Below are 20906 nucleotides of genomic sequence, written 5' to 3'. Positions count from 1 at the left end.
CCGTGCTTCCATTCTTTGGTTTCATGAGACAGGATCCTGTCACTCACGGAAATTTCCTACATCAGTTAGAGCAAGAAGGTGAAAGGAATGTTCAAAGAAATTGAGGATATAACGGATTTTGCAGATATTTGATCTTGAGTTCAGTTGTGAAAGAATTTCAAAAGATGGGACGGGGTATAAAATGGAGTTAGAAGCCCTGATGTACAAACTGTAGGACTAGTAGAGTCCAGGATATAAGGCATGTCTGGAGAATCTTGGATTCCTGTGATAACTGACATTACCAGGGATAAAGGGCATGATGACCTCAAAGGGGATGGTGGTAGAAGAGCCTGTGAATGTTGAGAAGAGTGGGGAATCTTGCCAGAACATGCAGAATTCTGGGGTTCCCACTTGACCTCTGCTAATAGACAACAGTAGGGAGACATACAGAGGGGCTGTTCCTACCTTGAGGATACTGACTCCCTCTTTTTTTAATTTATAAGAATATATATTAAAGTGTACAAATTTGAGTCTCTCTTGACTTCTCAGAAACCTCCAGACTCACAAAGGGGCATTCTTAATTCCTAGCCAATGGGCAACTCCCTTGACCCCTGCAGATGCCAACAGACGTCTTCACAGAAGTGGTTTTATTCCTAGTAGCTTTATCTTGATTCTTACTTAATAAGTAATTTAATGAATGAATGCATCAAGTTCCAGATCCATGAGGGAAATAATTTTTTACTTCAGAGCACCTCAGATCAGTTGAGTTCTGTGTTTCCAGGTTTGTTAGGTACTGCAACATGGAAATAAAACTAACATCTAACTCCCTCATAGTATCTAGCATATCTAGCTTTGAAATCCTCCGGAAAATGCCAAAGAAGCCCTTATGTTTCTCGATTTTCTGTTCAACATGTATGGCTTATTGCGTGATGCTCATGAATAGAAAACTGATTAAATACTAACATATTTATTGTTTTCATCAATATGAGGAAAGAGCAGGGATAAATGTCATAATTGGTCAATTATTTCTATATCTATATTTTCTGTCAAACTTCATGCCACCTATAGTCCCATTTAAGCTTCATCTGTTTAATTCTTCATATTAGAAAGTGATCCTGAAGTAATATTTAACTCAATCTATGCGTATTTTAGCTTTTAAACTCCATATCTTAAAGTGAGCGTGCTAATATTGCATTGAACTTTAGTTTTCTAGGACAACCCAAAGTTTACAAAATGTGAGGCTGCAGAAAGAAATATCTAAATGCAAGAATAGTGTAAGGCTACCTTCATCCTCACTGACATTGAGGACATTACTAAGTGCCATGTAAAAATTGTGAAGTACACACACACACACACACACAGGCACGCACACAGTCTGAAAATGGTATGAAGAGTCTAAAATATCATCAGGAATCCAGGCTTTTAAATTCTCCACTCCTCCATCCCCAGAACCCTGTTTTTATGGCCTAAGATAGTTGTTGGAGTTCAGGCCATTACATTCATGTTCCAAGCAGCAGGCTAGAGGATTGGAGAGAAAGAGAAAAAGAAGGCATGCCAGCAATCTTTTAAATCAGTCTGCCAAAATCTGCCATACAACCTTTTTTACTTGCATCTCATTGGCAAGAACTTATGTGGCTATATATAGCTGCAAGAGAGACTGGGAACAGGGAAGTATTTAATCCAGGTGATTATGTGCCAAACTAAAATTCAGATTTAGAAAGATGAAGAGATGTTGGGATAGGTAGCTAACAGTCTCTACTTCAGACATGTTCACATACAATTTTTAAAAAGTGGGAAAAAGTGCAGGTCTCAGAAACAAGATACTCATTACAAGGGGTGGTTGGAAAAGGGGTAGAAGGAGAATGGGAATGGCTAATATGGCTAAGGATCGGGTTAACACTTCTTTGAGAATACCTTTTAGTATGGTACAGTAATGCTACACATGTCCTTCCCCGTCCTCCCAAAATAAATTATTCAAATTAGTGAGAGTGGGGAGGGAACTCAAAGTGGAATAAAAACAGTAACACATGAACTTAACTATATTATAAATAAAAAACAATCACACTCGAAGAGTGATGAAACAACTACCCTAAATAACTTTAGAAAATAGGATATTTTAGAAAATAGTATCTAGGTTAAGGACAAAAATAGGGCAGCCGGATGGCTTGGTTGGTTAGAGCGAGTGCTCTTAACAAAGTTGCTGATTCGGTTCCCGCATGGGATGGTGGGCTGCGCCCCCCTGCAACTAAGATTGAAAATGGGACTGGACTTGGAGCTGAGCTGTGCCCTCTACAACTAGACTGAAGGACAATGACTTGACTTGGAGTTGATGGGTCCTGGAAAAAACACACTGTTACCCAATTAAAAAAAAAAAAAGACAAAAATGACTACATAAATGCTGTAATATAGTTAGTAAACATGTTTTCCATAGGAATGTGGGTTAGTAATTCTCTCGCTCTGTCTCTCTCTCTCTCCCTCTCTCTGTTTCTCTCTCTGTCTCTCTCTCTCTCTCTCTCTCTGTCTCTCTCTCTCTCTCTGTCTCTCTCTCTCTCTCTGTCTCTCTCTCTGTCTCTCTCTCTCTCTCTCTCTCTCTATATATATATATATATATATATATATATATATATATATATATATATATAATAGAATTGAATAAGTAAAAATATTGTTTAAAATGAAACTTGTGAAGTCTACTTTGGCTTTCATCTCTAAGGAAGTATTCTCCTTCAAGGCCAGGATGACCCTTCTGCCTGTGTTCTTAACCTCATTGTCTTCTGCCTTTTAGAGGACTATGCGTTTCTGCTTGTGCCTTTAATTTTTCCATCTGCCTACAAATACAATACGTATGCTTATCTTCCATCTTAAAAAGCAAGGCAAAACCACAACAAATCCTTTCATGCTCTGGTTTGCTAAACTTTTTCCGTACTTCTAAGCACAGTCCACACTTATTGTTCTTACTAAAGACACTTTTTCAATATCTGTTCACTGGTTCCCACCCTCCCCAAGCTACAAAAATATACTGAAGGTCACTCAGTTGCCACATTCAAAGGCCTTAAAATTTTTAAGTCCCCATTCTTGACCTCTTTAAAGCATTTGACATGGTTGACCAACACTTCCTTTTTCTTGAAATGCCTCTCTTCTAGTTCTTATCAATCTCTATGACTGGCTGGCCTTTCTATATCCTTCACTGACTCTCTGCTATTCTCTAAATATAGGTAATCTCTCAAATTCTATTCTTGGAGCTCCCTTCTCCACCACCAGTGGCTGCTATACTTTCTTGATCACAGGACCTTGTTGATGTCTGTGTGTGTGTGTGTGTGTGTGTGGTCAGTTCTCATTATTTACAGTAGTTATGGTCTAAAGTCACCATGAGCACTGAATTAGCAAATACTGAACCGTTGCTCCTAGGAGATATACAGGGTTGGATTTCCTAAAAGCCTCTGGTCACGTTTTTGTCACTGATTGGTACATAACCTTGTTTTATCTGTGTTTCTGTTTAAAAATACTTTATTTAATATACATTGTTGGTTCATTAACATTGAACTCACCACCAGCAGCACTGTAGCATGCCTGAACAAAGCTTATCTAACACACGTATTTTCTCTATCAGGCACATGACAGCATTCTTGCACTCAGGAATACTAGACAGCACTTCAGCACTACACATGGGGGGCATTTTAAACAGTGCAATCAGTGACAAAACCTGCAAAACGCAAAAAACATGTCACTAAGTATACCACAAAAACGCTTGTTTACAGTATGAGAACATAAACAACCTCACCTGGGAACAGGCCCATCAGGCATCTCAGGGTTTTCACTGCCCTGCCCGTGTCTGTGGATGACCATGAACTCACAAATATGGAATCCGTGAATGATGAGGATTGACTGTATATACATACATATTTATAAATTAAAAACTTGTGCTACCAGTTGTTAATATACTTGTCTTATATATCTGTCTCCCTCAAAAACAAACAAACAAACAAACACAAAACACCTTGAACTGTGTCGTGCAGGGTGTCGTGCAGAGTCTCTGCTCCCACTCCCCACACAAGAACGCAGGATATGGTGAGGCCAAAAAGGAACACCCACGGAGCCATAGGTAGGGGAGTCATACTAGTATATTCTCGCTGGCGGCACTATAGTCTCACTAGAGGCTGGATCCACACTGTCCGCAAACTGCCATCCACGCTTGCCAGCCCAGCCGCCATCTTCTTGCTAGCCCCCATTCTTTCTCTCTCTGCTAGCGTAGCCACAGCAGTTATATTAGTGGCCAATGGCTCACTGGTTACAGCTGATGGCCAACTAGCCACAGCTGATGGCCATCCAATCACAGTTGATGGCCATTTACTACCTGAGCCAACACCTTTCTATGTGAGGCCGAGAGCCTGGAAACTGCTTTTTGGGGTTCTGTCCCCACAAACTGCTTGATACAAAACTGACTTTTATATCTCCATCCTAGCAGCACACTGTGAGGTTTTGGGGATTCTCACCTATGCCTGTTGTATGTAATCCAAAGGTTCCTGAAAAGATGCAACAGCAGGGGCCTACCAGTCAAATGCATAACGTCCTTGAAAGAATGACTCTTGATTTCATTTTCTACCTTAGTGAACTGCGTTCACTATATAGAAAACTACCTTCCCTTAGTTTCTTAAATCCTAAAGAAATTCCTATGTAGTCAGGTCCCTATTCCTTATTCTTTGGACCCCACCCAGAGTTCTCCATAGTAGCCCAGAAACTTGGAGGTCCACCAGTGTTCCCCCTTCTCTAGTCGATTTATAGCTATCCTTAGATTTTATTACAGGTGAAATTATAGTCCTCTGCTTGCCTAGGCAAGAGAATATGGGTGGAGGGGGAAGGAAGGTGGGCAGTACAGTTTTACTTCCCATTGTAAATTACATCCTATCAATAGTTTTCTGCATTTCTATGGTAGCTTTAACACAAACCATATTGTAATTCCTGGGTGGTTACCATGGCCCTTCCCTAAGTTGGAGGTTGAGAGAACTACTTTTGATTATATTCTTTGCTTTCAAGGAGGAAGGGAAAGCATAGCGGAAGTTAGTTTTGGGGTGGCTGGGGGCAGAAGCTTGTGTAAATTCCAGCTACTTCATCTCTAGGTTCTTAGTTTAAGGTTTTCTCAAGTTCCCCTATTCTTCTGCAAATATTTGTGACAGCAACAGTTACCATGTGTTTTTCGTATTTAGTGTTTTTCACAGTTCTTGGAATGAGAAGGAGTGAAGGGAAATTTTTTTTTTTTTTTTTTTTTTTTAAGATAGGAAGGGTAAAAACGATTGCTCAGTCTTAGCATCTGGCTAGTGTATCTCCTGGGTAGAGAAACAGGGGTTGTGTCCAATTACAGTTATCCCCGTTATAATGGATCTGTTCATTTCCCATCATTGTGGTTTCTCCCTGTGATTTTGGTGGAAGCTTTCCTGAACTATTTCAGCAATAATAGAAATTACCAGAAATGTACAGTGGGCAAGTCAAGAGTCCTTATTATTGGGTCCCAAGTGACTCTTAAAGGCTTGTTTCATTGTTGAAGACACAAGCAATTGTAAATTGCTAACCACAGCCCTTTAGTTTTAATTTTAAATAACAAAAGAGGATTTATTTATTTATTTGCTCCTTAACACAGCTCTCCATCATACAGTTGGCCAAGAGCAGTTAGCAACTTTCATCCTTAATTTGTGTCCTCTGGGAGCTGATGCTTTCCCAGTCAAGATCACTAACTGGATCTAGGCAATTATTGCCTCTTTAACCCAGAGTTGTACCCAAAAGGAAAGACAGAGAAGATCTGACTTGATGATTTCTATGAACTGGATCAATAAATTGATGGGACTGCAGAGTCAGCTCTTGGGACAGAGGTCAGGAATCTTTGTGCTTAATTCAGAAATCAAAAACCTATTGATTATAATCCTCATGCTTGATCAGATACTGGTTTGAAAAAAACAACAACTATAAATGACATTGGAGAATTCTGAACACAGATTAGTATTCAATGATTAGTGAATTATTGTTAATTTTGTCAGGTTTAATTATGGTATTATGGTTTTGCAAAACAATACTTTTTTAAATTCAAGCATCGCATATTTCTATCACTGAATTGAGGTTGTTTTTATTACCTGAATGTGATTAGAGAAGTCTGTGATCTTCTTTAAGGTAAGTGAGACTTACCCCCAAATTTTTTTCCTTCAATTTAGTTTTCAATCATAGTTGAATACAATATTATACGTTAGCTTCAGGTAGACAACTTAGTGTACAACATAGTGATTAGACCTTACAAAGTGATCACCGATAGGGCTAGTACCCATATGGTACCATACATAGTAATTATTACAATATTGACTATGTTCCCTATTATTGACTATGTTCCCTATGCTGTACTTTACATCCCATGACTGTTTATTTTATTTTATTTTATTGGGGAATATTGGGGAACAGTGTGCTTCTCCAGGGCCCATCAGCTCGAAGTAGTTGTCCTTCAATCTAGCTGTGGAGTGGGCAGCTCAGCTCCAAGTCCAGTTGCCATTTTCAATCTTTAGTTGAAGGGGGCACAGCCCACCATCCCATGCGGTAATTGAACTGGCAACCTTGTTGTTGAGAAGCTCGCGCTCTAACCAACTGAGCCATCTGGCTGCCCCTCTGGAAACTCAACGGCAGCTTGCTGTCTTCAATCTAGTTGAAGACAACTAATTGAGCTGTCCGGCCACCCTGAAACTTTACTTTTAAAATGATTTCTTCTAATATTTTAGGGCCTCTTTTCCCTGTTGGGCTTGGGGAAAATGAGATATCATTTTAGTAATATGTTATGGGTAAAATATAATGAGAAAAATGAATCTAAATATATTCCAAAAATATAGAAAAACAAAAATAAAAATGTTTTTCCTCAGATAAGTTTTAAACTACATTTAACTTCCATTTCATGGACAATTGGGAATTGGCTGCAGTTCCAAATGTAGCTCTTAAGAAGCTTGGTATTTTGGTATATTCTCCATCCAGTAAGTGTAGGTTTCTAAGTCTCAGGGGAGGGAAGCAACCTCTTTGCACCTTAAAGCCAACTTTGAGGAGTAAGATGTTTATGTGTGAGAACTGTTCTCCTGTTTGGCTCAAAATGAGACACATTCATGGAGTACTGGACAAAGTGAGACACATTCATGTTTTCTTATATATGTAGTCAGAAAAAAGTTAAAGATCTTTGTACCTGGATATCTTTTCCTTATGCTAATTTAGTGAAAAATCTGTAGTTGGATAAGACAGACCCAAATCAGCCACGTATTTTACTTTACTGCTTCAAGCTTTTTTGTAGCTGTCTCAAGGACAGTCTTCTCTTTACCTAAAGACGTCTCCCAAGGATGTGGCCATTCTATCTAAATGCCTTTGGCCCATCATATTTCAATTAGCCTTTGTTGCATAACGAACCACCACAAAACCTAGTGGCTTAAAACAACAATTTTTAAAAATTTCTTACTATTCTGTAGATTGCCTGGCTACAGCTCTGTGGCTTTTCTGCTCCATGTGCTATCAGCTGGGGTCACTCATATGACATTCATCTGGAGGCTCCGCTGAGTATAAGTGATCCAAGACGGCCTCATACATTGGTCAGTTGGTGTCTACTGTTGGCTGGAGCTTTTCTCTCCACATAATCTCTAGCAGGATAGCTGGACTTTTCTGCAAGGCTCCAAGAGAATGACACATGGAAGCTGCCAAGTCTCTTGAGTCCTAAGCCCCAAACTGTCACAGCTTTATTTCACCCACATTTTTATGGTTAAAGCAAATAGCAAGACCAGTCCAGATTCAAGGGGTGGGGAAATAGATGACATGTCTTGATGAGAAGAGCAGCATGCATGTATAGGAATGGCAGGAAGTATTGGTAGCTATCTTTGCAGACAATCCACCACACGCGGGGAAAGAGAAGACTGAAAAAAGGAGAAACATGAAATGAGACAGGGAAACAAACAATACAGGTAAGCTTATACAATGCTTTTGTGAGTTAATTCTTGAAATTCAGGACAACTAGCCGAAAGCTTATGTACATTTGTTTTAAGAAAGGAAGGTGACATCATGTATTTTGTCTGTCCACCTTGTTCGTAAGTCCAGAATTTGTATGGTCATATATTATATAATACATAATTCATATTTATTATATTTTAAATATTTATATTGTTTTATATATTATGTATATTATTTGTTTTATATAACATAATTAATATTTATCATATATTTATATATGAATTGTTGTGTTTAGAATATAAGTTCTCAAGAACAACTTCTTGAATTCAAATCCTTTACCACAAATTGGACAGTTACCTAATTTCTCTAAGTCTTAGTTTCCTCATTTTAAAATGGGCTTAAAAGCAATATTTATTTTATTGGGTTATTGTGGGGATTAAATAAGATAATGTACTCAGCATACTGTCTGGAAGATAATGAACACTGAATAAATGTTCGTTATTATAATTAAATCTATTAAGTCAGTCCTCATTTGATAGAGACTATTCTTCTGGAATGGGTAAGGATTTCAGGCAGTATAAGGTAATTATTTTGGCCTTCTGGGTTAAGAACTCCATAACTTACTTTGTTTTTTCCCCCCTGTGTTCCTAGACAGACAAAGAGAACATCAAAACTAATGTTTACAATAGGTGAACATTAGAGGTCATTTAACCTTCCATGTAATGGGCAAATCCTCAAAGGATCTCAACAAAACCTAACCTCTATTTGAGGTATTATTATCTAATAATAATGCTTAACATTTGTAGACTATTTTGAAGTTTATAATGGCTTTTCATATCCATTATTTAATTCTCACCATTCCGTGAGGTATTATCCTCATTTTACACTTAAGGAAACTGAGACTCAAGGGTATCAAATTACATTCATATCCAATATTACATAGCTATTAAGTGGCAGAATTGGTATTTGAATCCGGTGTTATAATATCTATAATTTAAAGTATTTTAGTACAGAGAGTGAAATATTATGGATATGCCAAATTATACTCTAGGTGCAGCTAGCCTTCTAATTGGGAATTTACACTGCGAAGGGATCACCAGAAGCATTTCGGCTGTCTTAACTCTGATCAACATTACATATTTTGCTTATTAAACTAATGAATGTCAAAAATTAATTTATAACGGAGATATTAATGGATTGTTAATTGTTGATGGTTGTTAGAAATGGGCTCTCGTTGAAAATAATGGTATTGTGGATTGGCTACAATAATTAAAATGTTCCCAGTGCTTACATGAATTGGTAATGGTACATAAAATGATAAAACATGAAAGAAAGCATTTCAGTTAAAATTTAGCAAGGTCTATAGCCTATGTCCTTAGGGATGGAACCTAACACTCAGCATCTAAAAGGTTCAATGTCTTGCCATTGCAGGGGAGGATTTGTGGTTGACTGATGCCAACTCTAAGGACAATGACATCCTGACTTTGTAGTGTTATTGCATCTTTCTTGATTGAAGCTTCATGCCAAATGTGGTGGGATGATGGAACATAGTGCTTGGAGTTTTAAAATTGTTTTATTTGGCTTGCTTGGAAATATTTAATATTAAATGTCATTTAAAAAAAATTTATTGGGGTATATTGAGGAACAGTGTGTTTCTCCAGGGCCCATCAGCTCCAAGTCGTTGTCCTTCAGTCTAGCTATGGAGGGCGCAGCTCAGCTCCAAGTCCAGTGGCAGTTTTCAATCTTTAGTTGCTGGGAGCGCAGCCCACCATCTCATGAGGGAATTGAACCGCAGCCTTGTTGAGAGGCGGCGCTCTAACCAACTGAGCCATCCGGCTGCCCTAAATGTCATCTTCACAAATTTTCTTTTCCAGTCACACTTGACATTCGATATTATTTTATATTAGTTTTATATAGAGAGCATTTATATAATTTATGCAGTGAACCCCTGATTAGTCTAGTACCCACCTGGCACTATACTAGGTGTTGCAACATTGGCTATATTCTCTATGCTGCACTTTACATCCCCAGTGACTATACCAATTTGTACTTCTTCTTTTTTTTTTTTAAAGATTTTTATTGGGGAAGGGGTACAGGACTTTATTGGGGAACAGTGTGTATTTCCATGACTGTTTCCAAGTCAAGTTGTTGTCCCTTCAATCCTAGTTGTGGAGGGCGCAGCCCAGCTCCAGGTCCAGTTGCTGTTGTTAGTTGCAGGGGGCACAGCCCACCATCTCTTGTGGGAATCGACTGGCAACCTTGTAGTTGACAGCCCACTGGCCCACGTGGGAATCGAACCGGCTGCCTTCGGAGTTAAGAGCATGGTGCTCCAACCACCTGAGCCACCGGCAGGCCCCCAATTTGTACTTCTTAATGCCTTCACCTTTTTCACCCAGGACCCCCAATCCCTCCTCTCCCTAAATGTCACCTCTGACTTATAAACTTATGCTCTTTTTATTACATCACTAGCTGTTTCAGCTTCTTTAATATAAACTATAGTTTTCTTTTTCTTTGTATAAAAAACTACCTACAAATCTCACTTATACAGATACAAAACACCTTACTGGCAAGGCAGTTCGGAGGTGAAGGGGGAGTCTGTTCAGCACTGTGGGGTTGGGGGCTCCCCAGCGTTCCAGCAGGCTCGGGGGAACCTGCGGGCCAATGCAACTCAGGTCGCACCCTCAGGTCAGCCCGAGACTTCTCTCGGGTCTTCCCAGCTGCCACCGAGGACGGTGTCTATGAGCTCCCAAACCTGACTCTGGAGGAGCAGATGAGCTGGAGAATGTCCTGCCCCGCAGCAGGAGGTGCTAGTGGAGATCCATTACCTGCAGGAGGAGCTCAGTGAAGCCATGAGCGAGGTGGAAGGTCTAGAGACTGATGAGAGCAGTAGGACCTTGCAACGAACTGGAAATGGCAATGGTTAGGAAGAACTTCAAACATGGACCCCAAGAAGGAGTCTAGTTCTTGGTGGAGAACGAACTTCTCCGGTACACAACCGAGGAGCTCGCCCGTTTCCTGTATAAGGGCAAAGGCCTGAAAGAGACAGCCATGGGGAAGAGGGAAGAGCTGAGCCTGGCAGCGCTCCAGGCCGTTGCAGATCTGCAAAAGTTCACCGACCTCAATCTGGTGCAGGCCCTCAGGCAATTTCTATGGAGCTTCCTGCCTCCCCACGAAGGCTCAGAAGATTGACCAGATGATGAAAGCCTTCTCCCCGAGATGCTACTGCCTGTGCAGTCCTGTGGTTTTCCAGTCCACGGACACATGCTACGTACTGTCAAGCCGATCATGCTGAACACCAGCCTTTACAATCCCAACGTTTGGGACAAGCCAGACCTGGAGCGCTTTGTGGCCTTGAACCCAAGTATCAAGGAGGGCGAGACCTGCTGAGAATCTGCTCAGGCACATGAGCCCTTCAGGATTCCTGAGGATGATGGGAATGACCTGGCCCACACCCTATTCAACCCGGACCGGTAGGGCTGGCTCCTCACAGATAACTGCCTCTGTTTTGAATACACAACACACAAGGAGCCGAGAGGAATCATCATCTCCCAGAAGAATCTGAGCACCCAAGAAGTGGACAACTCCTGGAAACCAAACTGCTTTGAGCTTTACATACCCAATGACAAGGGGCAGTATGGCTGGTTGGTTGAGGGGAACCCATAGTGTACTGGATCTCTGCCCCCACACAGGAGGAGACGGACAAGTAGATCAAGTTCATCCAGGCAGCTGTGAGCATGGGCCCCTTCTATGGGATGCTGCGGCAAGGAAGAAGCAGGTTTCTGTCAAGAAGAAGCAGGAGCAACCCTGCTCCCTTGCTCCCAATTATTTATTAAGGAGCTGCCCCACCCTGGTGGCTGGACCCCTGGGCTCAGCGGCTGCAGATACTGGTTTCCCCTTTGCAAAATTCACAACCTCTAGTACCTCTCTCATTATTTGTAATTAATGACAGACTGTTGATAATTATTAATTATTTAACCACTAAAAAAAAGTAGGGAATTTTCTACTTTGTGGGGCAGTTATTCTAAACAAAATATTAGCAAAGAATAATACTTTACAACTAAGTAAAGATTATTTTTGGAGTGCAGGGATGGTTTAATATTAAGAAAATGATTATAATTTATTATAATCATATTAAGATTATGATATTAATAAATGCTGGAAATTTTTTGATAAAAGTCATCATTTATGAATAAAAATGTAAATAGTAAATAATAAAATAGGTCTAAGTAAATAAGAATTCAAAGAAACAACTTAAATATAATAAAGGCTATATAGCCAAACAAATAGTAAATATGATCCTAAATGGTAAAACACTATAGCATTTCAGTTAAAATCAGAAACTTATAGGGATGCCCCGTTACCATTTATTATTTTGTATTTAAGCTTTTCATTTTAATCAAAATTATACATGCACATGGTTTAAAGAGTCATTTAATTCTATAATACATGTTTTGAAAAAATATCCCCAGGTCCTTAGTCTCTATCTCCCCTTTCTCAGAGACAACCTCTTAAGTAGCAAAACATATAGAAATCAATACGATTTTTTTACTGTAGCAATAGGCACCTAAAAACCAAATAAAAATATTCCATTCTCAGTAGTGCCAAATGTATAAAATACTTAGAAGCTAACCAGAAAGGTTACAGAAACCAAATAAGTATGTTTATTGCTCATGATGGCAAAAACCTTGAAACAATGTGAATGTCATCAATAGTAATTGTTGAATAGCTATGCCATGTTCCCACATCATTATGTACCTAACAAAAACCGTTATACCAGTTGCTTTGAATAGATTTCTATGATGTAGGGTTGAATAAGAAAACATGCAGAAAAATGTTTAAGACTCTATTTTTATAAAGCAGTTATTCTAGAAATCTTTGTGCACTGAAAAAACAGTAACAAGAGACTTTTGTAGAATATTTTTGCATGTATGTAAAGTTATATATATGTAAAATCCTTCTAGCAAAGCAATTAGTTCCCTCTATTAAATCTCTTTCCTGGCTTATTCCTGGCTTCCACAAAACTCAACAAATTTTTGTTCACTCCAATATTATAATGAGAAGTTATCATTCACAGATGAGACATTATATAGATATTACTGTCATCAGTAACTGGCCAATTTTAACATTACCAAGATAAAAAAAAAAGGCTTGGCTAAGTTTATTGCTTTCTGTGACTAACTGCCCAGTGGAAAATTTACCATCATGAGGGAACAGTTTTTTTTAAAAAAGAAAGGTAACAGGTTCCGTTTTAATTCATTCTAGTTCTAATATGGAACAATGCTAAGTATATATGTCCGTTCTTCTATATAATAATTTTGAGAAATTCACCAAGGTGGCAGCTTCGTATCCCTAGAATGAGACAATGAATCATGAAGAGAAGCTGTAGCAAAATTAAGTGGCCCTGGAAGTATTATTTGAAAATGTATTTTTCTTCCTTAGAAGTTACTGCCAGAACTTCATTATTCCTAACTTGATTTTAATCTGTCCTCTCTATAAAGTGCAAAGAATGAAATAATACAACAAATGAAATACAAAATGAAATAACAATACAAAATGAAACAATGCAAGTCCAAAGCAGCATAAGGCACACAGATTTTCAGCAAGTTAAAATTTTACTCTAAGTAAATCATCAATTGACAATAATTGTCAGTCAGGAAGTAAGGAAATACAGTAACTAGGTTCATGATCTAATATGCACAGCTTTAGGCATCGCTCCTATTTACTCTGTTAACCTTCCCAATGCTTGGAATTATGAAAGTTATCAGAATTAACTTCTAGTTGTATTTGATTGGACCTAGCCCTATCTGCTCCAAATTTGTGGATTGCCTTACTTGATTTCACTGTCATCTTCAAAACTGGTTTTTTTTTGAGACTTGAAAACAAAGTATAAGAGCTTTTTCTCAACTATGCCCACACTCTATGAGTGGGAACCCTAATCCTAAGGTATCAGGGACAAATGTCTATAAAAGGAAATAATTAAAGACTATAACCTATGTGGCTGGGGCCTCTTTCCAGTCCTACTTGAATAGAAGTAGGACACTGCTCTCTACCCAAGACGGAGTAACAGGGATTTGAGATAATCTAACTGAAAAAAAAACCAAACAAACAAAAAAAACTGGACAAAATATATGAAACAACAGTTTTCAAGATATTGGAGTTCAGGTAACAAAGGATAGTGATTCCTTAAAGATGAGAAAAAAATGAAGTGAACCCTATGCTTGTCCCAGCTTACTGCCTGGAGAGAATTTCTAGGTCATGGCACAAGGAAGAACGTTGGAGGAAACTGGTGGTCACCCTGACTTGAGATGGAGGCTAAGGTGGGTAGAGAGCACAGGGCTAAATACCAGAGAGGAGAGAGTTATACACAGGGACTTTTAGAGAGCTTTAGAGGTTTCCCCTTTGAGTCTTCTGCTGAGTACTGTTTAGTACATGTACGTGATGAAACCACTTACTGGGGAAAGAATCATTTGAAATGATTGAGAGCAGTATCTGAATCTCACATAAGACCAGGAATAGTGTCTGTTCCCACTAGCCAGAGTGAAAAAAACAAAACCTCATAAGTCACTAGGCAGAGTATTTAGAAGAGATTGCTTGAATAGTGGGAAAAAATTAGCCCTAGTTTAGTTGAACTCTGCTCTGGCCCCAACTAACAAAGTTTAAAAGCAAGACCCAAAAGTATCAAACTATGTCAAAGTAATTTAACTACACCACAGAACAAATCTCAAGAATATTTATAGGAATACAAAAACATCCAAAACCCAACAAAGTAAAATTCACATGTTGGGGTACTCAATCTAAAATTAGCATACATACAAAGAAGTAGGAAAATAGAATCCATTATGAGAAGAAAATCCAATCAACCGAAACTAATTCAGAAAGTATACAGATGTTAAAATTAGTAGACAAGGATATTAAAACAGTTATTTTAACTTTATTTCATGTGTTTGAGAAGCTAGAGAAAATTCTGAAAAGATGGTGGAGTAGGAAATACCACAGATGTCTACCCACCTAGAAAAAAAAGGATTGGCACAATCTGTTTGATGTAACTATTTTGGAACTCTGGAGTCTATTGAAGACTTGCAACTTCCAAGGGAAGGCTTGGAGAGTAAACTGTAATTAATTTTGGTCAATTTTAGCTCTTAACACAGTAGTAGCAGCTACCCATCCTCCACTCCCAGCCCCATGGCAGGCAGCTGTGTACAAGTTCTGGGAGTGGCTTGCAAGCAGCTTGTGGGATCCAGAGTGGGCCAACAGGACCCTCTCCTCCACATGTTGGTGATCTGTGTTCTGATCTCTGATTTCTGCTTCTGATCACAGAGGTGCAGACAAAGACATGGTGAGTCATTGTTGTTGCCCCTGCTCTATTGTTGCAAGTCCCTTCCACTCTGGCTGAAGTGACTTCCAGAGGATTTAAATGACTGGTAGCTCCTTTTTTTCCCCTCCTCTTTATTTTTCTCTTCCCGCCTTTGGAAACCAGACAAGAAAGACAACAAGCACATTCTAAAGCAACTGCATAGATGAGGAAAACTAGAACGTGACTGCATATGCCCAGAAAAAGGTACAGGCTTAGAAAAGACAAGAGACAACATTAAGTTTACACCTACGCTGATCCTTGGCATAGAGACAGATTGCAACAATGAAAATACTAGAACAATAGCAAATCTGGGGAAAGGGAGAATCTAATTTCTAGAGTTACCACATTATTAGATTCAAATGTCCAGTTTTCAACAACAACAAAAAAATCACAAGATATACAAAGAAACAGAAAAGTTTGGCCCATTCTAGGAAAAAAATCAACAGAAACTATTACTGAAAAAGATCTGATGGCAGATATACTAGAAAAATACTTAAAAATAACAGTTTTAAAGATGTCAAAGAACTTAAGGAAGATGTGGAGAAAGTCAAGAAAACTATGGTTGAACAAAATGAAAATATCAATAAAAAGATAGAAAAACCTAAAAAGAAACCAAAAAGAAATTCTGGAGCTGAAAATTACAAAACTTGAAATGAAAAAAAATTTGCTAGAGGGATTCACAGACAATTTAGGCAGAAGAAAGAAATAATGAACTTGAAGATCAGATAATGGAAATTATTGAGTCTGAGGAACAGAAAGTAAAAAATATAGAAGAAAAGTGAACAGAGCCTAAAGGATTTGTGGGATAGCATCAAGCAAACTAACATATGCATTGTGAAAATTTCAGAAGAGATGGAGAAAGGGGCTGAGCTATTTGAAGAAATAATGGATGAAAACTTCCCAAATTTGATGAAAGGCATAAACACAAACATCTAAGAAAGGATGAATTCAAAGAGACCCACACAGAGACACATTACCTTCAAACTGTCAAAAAGCCATAAACAGTGAGTTTTAAAAACAGAAACAGAGAAGCAAGCTGTCACATACAAGGGATCCTCAATAAGATTATCAGCAAATATCTCATCAGAAATTTCGTAGGCCAGAAGGCAGTGGGTTGATATATTCAAAATGCTAAAAGAAAATAAACTGTCAGCTAACTTCCTGCGGCAGCCCGTGAGTTTATAACCACTGCCGCCTTCCCCCCTCAGCTCCAGAGGCAGAGCAGCAGTGGCAGCAGAGTCTGGACACCTTGCCTCAGGTGTCTGTGGCCTGGACCCCACCCCTTTCCTCCCCTTCCCAGGTGCCAGCTGGGCGGGAGGGTAAGTCAGATTTTATCAAGTGGGCAACCTGCTGCAACTGGTTCTGCCTGGACAGCCTGAGGAGGCCCCACTCCTGGGATCCAGGACTCAGGCCTATTCCTACCGTGGGTACAGCTCCTTCCTTTCCTCAGCAGGCTCGGATCCAAGCTTCAAGGTCTGTGGGGCCAACTTTGTAAACATGGCAAGAGAGCAGACCTTATTGGACTGTAAGAAAATTCTGCATGACCTGTTTGGGCCCTGCCTCTGCCTTTTCTGCCAAAGATTCCAAGCAACAGCCTTTCAGTGGGAGGAGCTCATAAAGATGAAGGTGAAGGACCTGAGGGACTATTTCAACCTCTATGACATCTCTACCAAAACATGCCTGGAGAAAGAGGTCCTGGGGATCTTGGTGCTTGGTCAGCAGCCTGTAATCTCCCAGGAGGGCAGGACTCAGATGCTCACCTTGTCCCAAGACTTCCTTGAGCAACAGACCTTGCTGACCCAGACTCATGCCAGCACAGTACCTCCTACCTCACCCAGACTCCTTTCTTCACCCTCACAAGCCACCTTTGCTCCCCCAGCCCAGGCTCAGAAAATTCAGCCGGCTAGTGGCCATGCGTCTCAGGACCAAGAACCCGTCTACTTGGAGAGCACAGCCAGAGCACCTGCTGAGGATGAGCCCCAGTCCATCACTTCAGAGAATAGATGGAGGGCCTCTGTCTGACTTGACCAACCTGGAGGACATTAAAGGTCTGACTATGTGGCAGTTGAAAGATCCTGGCTCACAACGACAACTACAAGGGCTGCTGTGAAAAGTGGGGGCTGATGGAGAGGGCGAGTGGCTGTACAAGGACCAAAAAGGACTCCAGCACCTGGTGTGTGGTGCTGAAGACCAGAACGGGGGAGCGTGGAGGAGAATCCGTGTAAGATCTGCATGGGCTCATCCACTGACTGTGTCCTGCTGGCATGTGGCCACACGGTAACCTGTACCAAGTGTGGCAAATGCATGAGTGTCCCATCTGCCGGCATCACGTGGTCTGAGCCATGCTTGTCTTCCGATTCTGAGGGCTTCATACCAGCTTCTTCAGTGCCTTATAGGGACATAGCATGAGGTGTTGGGCACAGGCTTCACCAGCTTGCAGAGGGGCAGCCTAATACAAAAATTTGCAGTGTTCCCAAGATCAGGGCCAGCAAAGATGCTCTGTCACCTCTGGGCATGCCTGTCTTGCCACAGAGAAGCACTTCTTGGCTGGCAGAGCCCAAGATAGTGAGAACTGCTACAGACTGCATGGGCAAGTCCCTGTTTTAATGACCTTGGGTGATGATGGTAACTGAGAGGACTTTACAGAACTTGGTCCATATCTTTCTTCCTCCTGTATCCTACCCACTCTCCTCAGCTGCTTCCCTGTGTTTTACCAATCAGAAGTCTTGGTAGAAATGGTTCTCTTTCTCAGCGCATTTGGATGTATTTTTGGTCTCTCTGGCTTTTTGTGCTTTAACCTACCTTTGCTAATGTTTCTTGCTACATTGCCTGAAATCCACTTGTTTCTTCAGACTGAAAAGATGTTAGCTTACCAGACCAATAGTGATCTTGCTATTGAAAAACTTCAAAGTCATTAAGAGTTGCTTCCTTAAGTGCTGGGATTGGAAGCTATCAGTCCCCCGACCTGACGTTGTTGGGACCCAACAAAGCATCTGGTTCCCAACTGCTGGGAAATTCCAGTCTGTGTGCGAGATGGCACATGGATCATTTCTGCTGCTGCTCTGAGGCCTGACTTTGCGCCATCCTTAATTTTAGTTTCTGAGGAAACGGAAAGTATTGGGTGGATGCAATGGCTTTCTGCTTAACTTTGACTTCTCCAACAGATAGGAGTTTTAAACCATTTTTTCCTGAGAATGAAGTCTCTTTCCCACGAAAATTTTAAACACAGTCTCACTGAACGCATAGACTTGGGCAAAGAGACTTGTTCTTCCCTAGCCAGACTTCTCATGAAGTTCCTGGAGACCAAATGTGTAAGACAGAGCACCTAACAGGTATCAAAAAGTACTGTATGAAGCTCGTTTCAGCCCTTGAGCAGACAGCTGGGTCTTAATTCCCCAGGTTGGTGGGGACTCTCTACTCCCCTTCCTTTCTCAGTCTACTGATTTGGGGGTGGGTGAGGAAGAAGCATTCTCTAGGCCCTTTAGGCAGGACCATGCAATGAGTAGGTCAGACTCTTGAGCCCTCTTCAGGTCCTTACATCACTGAAGAGCCAAAGGGCTAACGAAACTGGAGCGGCTTAGCCAAGGACAAACATACATGCTATCAGAAGAGCTGTGTGTGCTGTCATTACCAATGGATGAACTGTATAAACCCTAAATACTTGAGGACTTTAGCAGATCCTCCTCCCTCCCCCCACGCAGCCAAGATCTCAGATTAGAAGAACCACTCATGATTCTGGAAAGCTGTGGGAAACCTCTAAGGAAACCTATTTATCAGTACAGACATACTTATGCGTTCCCTCCATCAACTACTAATCCCTTTTGGGGAAATGAAATAATTTCATCAAGTAGTTGTCAGCTAAACACTGGACCATTTACATTGACATTATATCAAGTCCTGGATGATTTGATTCTGGGCGACAGCATTTGTAGGAACTGGGGGAATTGAGATTTCCCTGTGAAGACATCTTTCTGCTGGGCGGTAAGTACTATAGTTTACAATCCTACAAGTTTAGCAAAGGATTCAGCTACTCCTCGATTGCAACTCAGTTAAACTCTAGCAATAACTTCAGGGCCGAGGATGACTCTTACCCAATTTAAAACTTGCTTTCTCTGCTGAGGCTTTACCTACCTCTTCCTACCTTCCAATTTCCGTCCTAGGCATGAGTTAAAAATATCCTAATGGTTGGTTAGTAACCTAAGAATTAGAACTGATGCCATTTATTCATTTTGGAGAAAGAACTGGCCTTTAAGTCTTCTAACTTCTTTTGGTGAAGGTTTTAAGGTGTCAAACAATGCTGATTTATTTATTTTTTGTATTTTCTTTGTTATTACTCCAAATAAAAGTTGGGAATTCCAAGATCCCATTTCAGTTACTATCTAGCCTAAGCAGAAAACTTGATTTTTTTATCCTTGAATACTCCTTCCTGCCCCTCACAGACCCTTGGTCTTAATTATCATGGAATCATCTAATCCTTAAACTTATTCTGTGGCTTTTGTTTTTTATTATTCAGAAGTTTCAGTTGAGACATTTTAAAAGACTTGGAGAGCTAACTGGTTCATAATACATTGGAATACTTGGATTCAAACTAGTAAAAATAGTGCTCAATATGTTGTATAAGTTTGTTGAAATCTTTTGGATGTGAAATGTTACGTCAAGAGGCTTATATTAAGATTCTCTGAGACTTATTCGGGTGTTAAAACAAACCGAAATGTGTTATTTTTTGTCACAAAGCTCTGCTTTGTAATTTTGTAATAAAGTTTCAATATAGGTGCCAAAAAAAATAAAAATAAACTGTCAACCAAGAATCCTATATCCAACAAACTGTCTTTCAAAAGTGAGACTATACCCATTAGAAGGCAACTATCACAAACCCCCAGAAAATAGCAAGTGTTAGTGAGAATGTGGAGAAATTGAAAACTTTGTGCACTGCTGGTGAGCATGTAAAATGATATAGCTGCTGTGGAAAACTGTATGGTGATAACTCAAAAAAATTAAAAATAGAGTAATTTTATGATCCAGCAATTCCACTTTTGGTATATGCCCAAAGGAATTGAAAGCAGAATCTCAGATTTTGTATACCATATTCATCATAGCAATATTATTCACAATAGCTAAAACGTGGGAACCACCCGAGTGTCCATTGACAGCTGAATGGATAAGCAAAATGTGGTATATAATGGAGTATTATTCAGCCTTACAATATGGATGAATCTTGAGGACATATCCTAAGTGAAATAAGCCAGTCAAAAAAGACAAGTACTATATGACACCACTTATATGAGGTACTTAGTAGAGTCAAAATCAGAGACAGAAATGTAGAATGGTAGTTGCCAGGGGCTGAGGGAGGGGGTGAATGTTTCTTTCTTTAATGGGTAGAGTTTCAGTTTTGCAAGATGGAAAGAGTTCTAGAGATGGATGATGGTAATAGTTACACCTTATGAATATTATTATTTAATATCCTTGAACTGTACACTTAAAAATGGTTAGGGTGGTAAATCTGATGCTACATATTACCATAATAAAAAATTGGGGGCGGCTGGTTGGCTCAGTGGTTAGAGCACAGTACTCATAATACCAGGGTAGCATGTTCGACTCCCACATGGGCCAGTGAGAAACAATG

General features: G+C 39.9%; 2 pseudogenes; both read left to right on the top strand.

Annotated features, from left to right (window-relative positions):
* The first annotated feature begins 8484 nt into the window (after positions 1-8484).
* On the top strand, positions 8485-11872 carry LOC109452914 (cytohesin-2; annotated as a pseudogene).
* A 349-nt stretch (positions 11873-12221) lies between these two features.
* On the top strand, positions 12222-17646 carry LOC109452916 (E3 ubiquitin-protein ligase rififylin; annotated as a pseudogene).
* Positions 17647-20906: the final 3260 nt, after the last annotated feature.

The sequence above is a fragment of the Rhinolophus sinicus genome, linkage group LG02, assembly GCF_036562045.2.
Source record: "Rhinolophus sinicus isolate RSC01 linkage group LG02, ASM3656204v1, whole genome shotgun sequence".
NCBI classification, from domain to species: domain Eukaryota; kingdom Metazoa; phylum Chordata; class Mammalia; order Chiroptera; family Rhinolophidae; genus Rhinolophus; species Rhinolophus sinicus.
The sequence above is the reverse complement of the archived record's forward strand: the minus strand, read 5'-3'. Positions and strand labels throughout refer to the sequence as shown.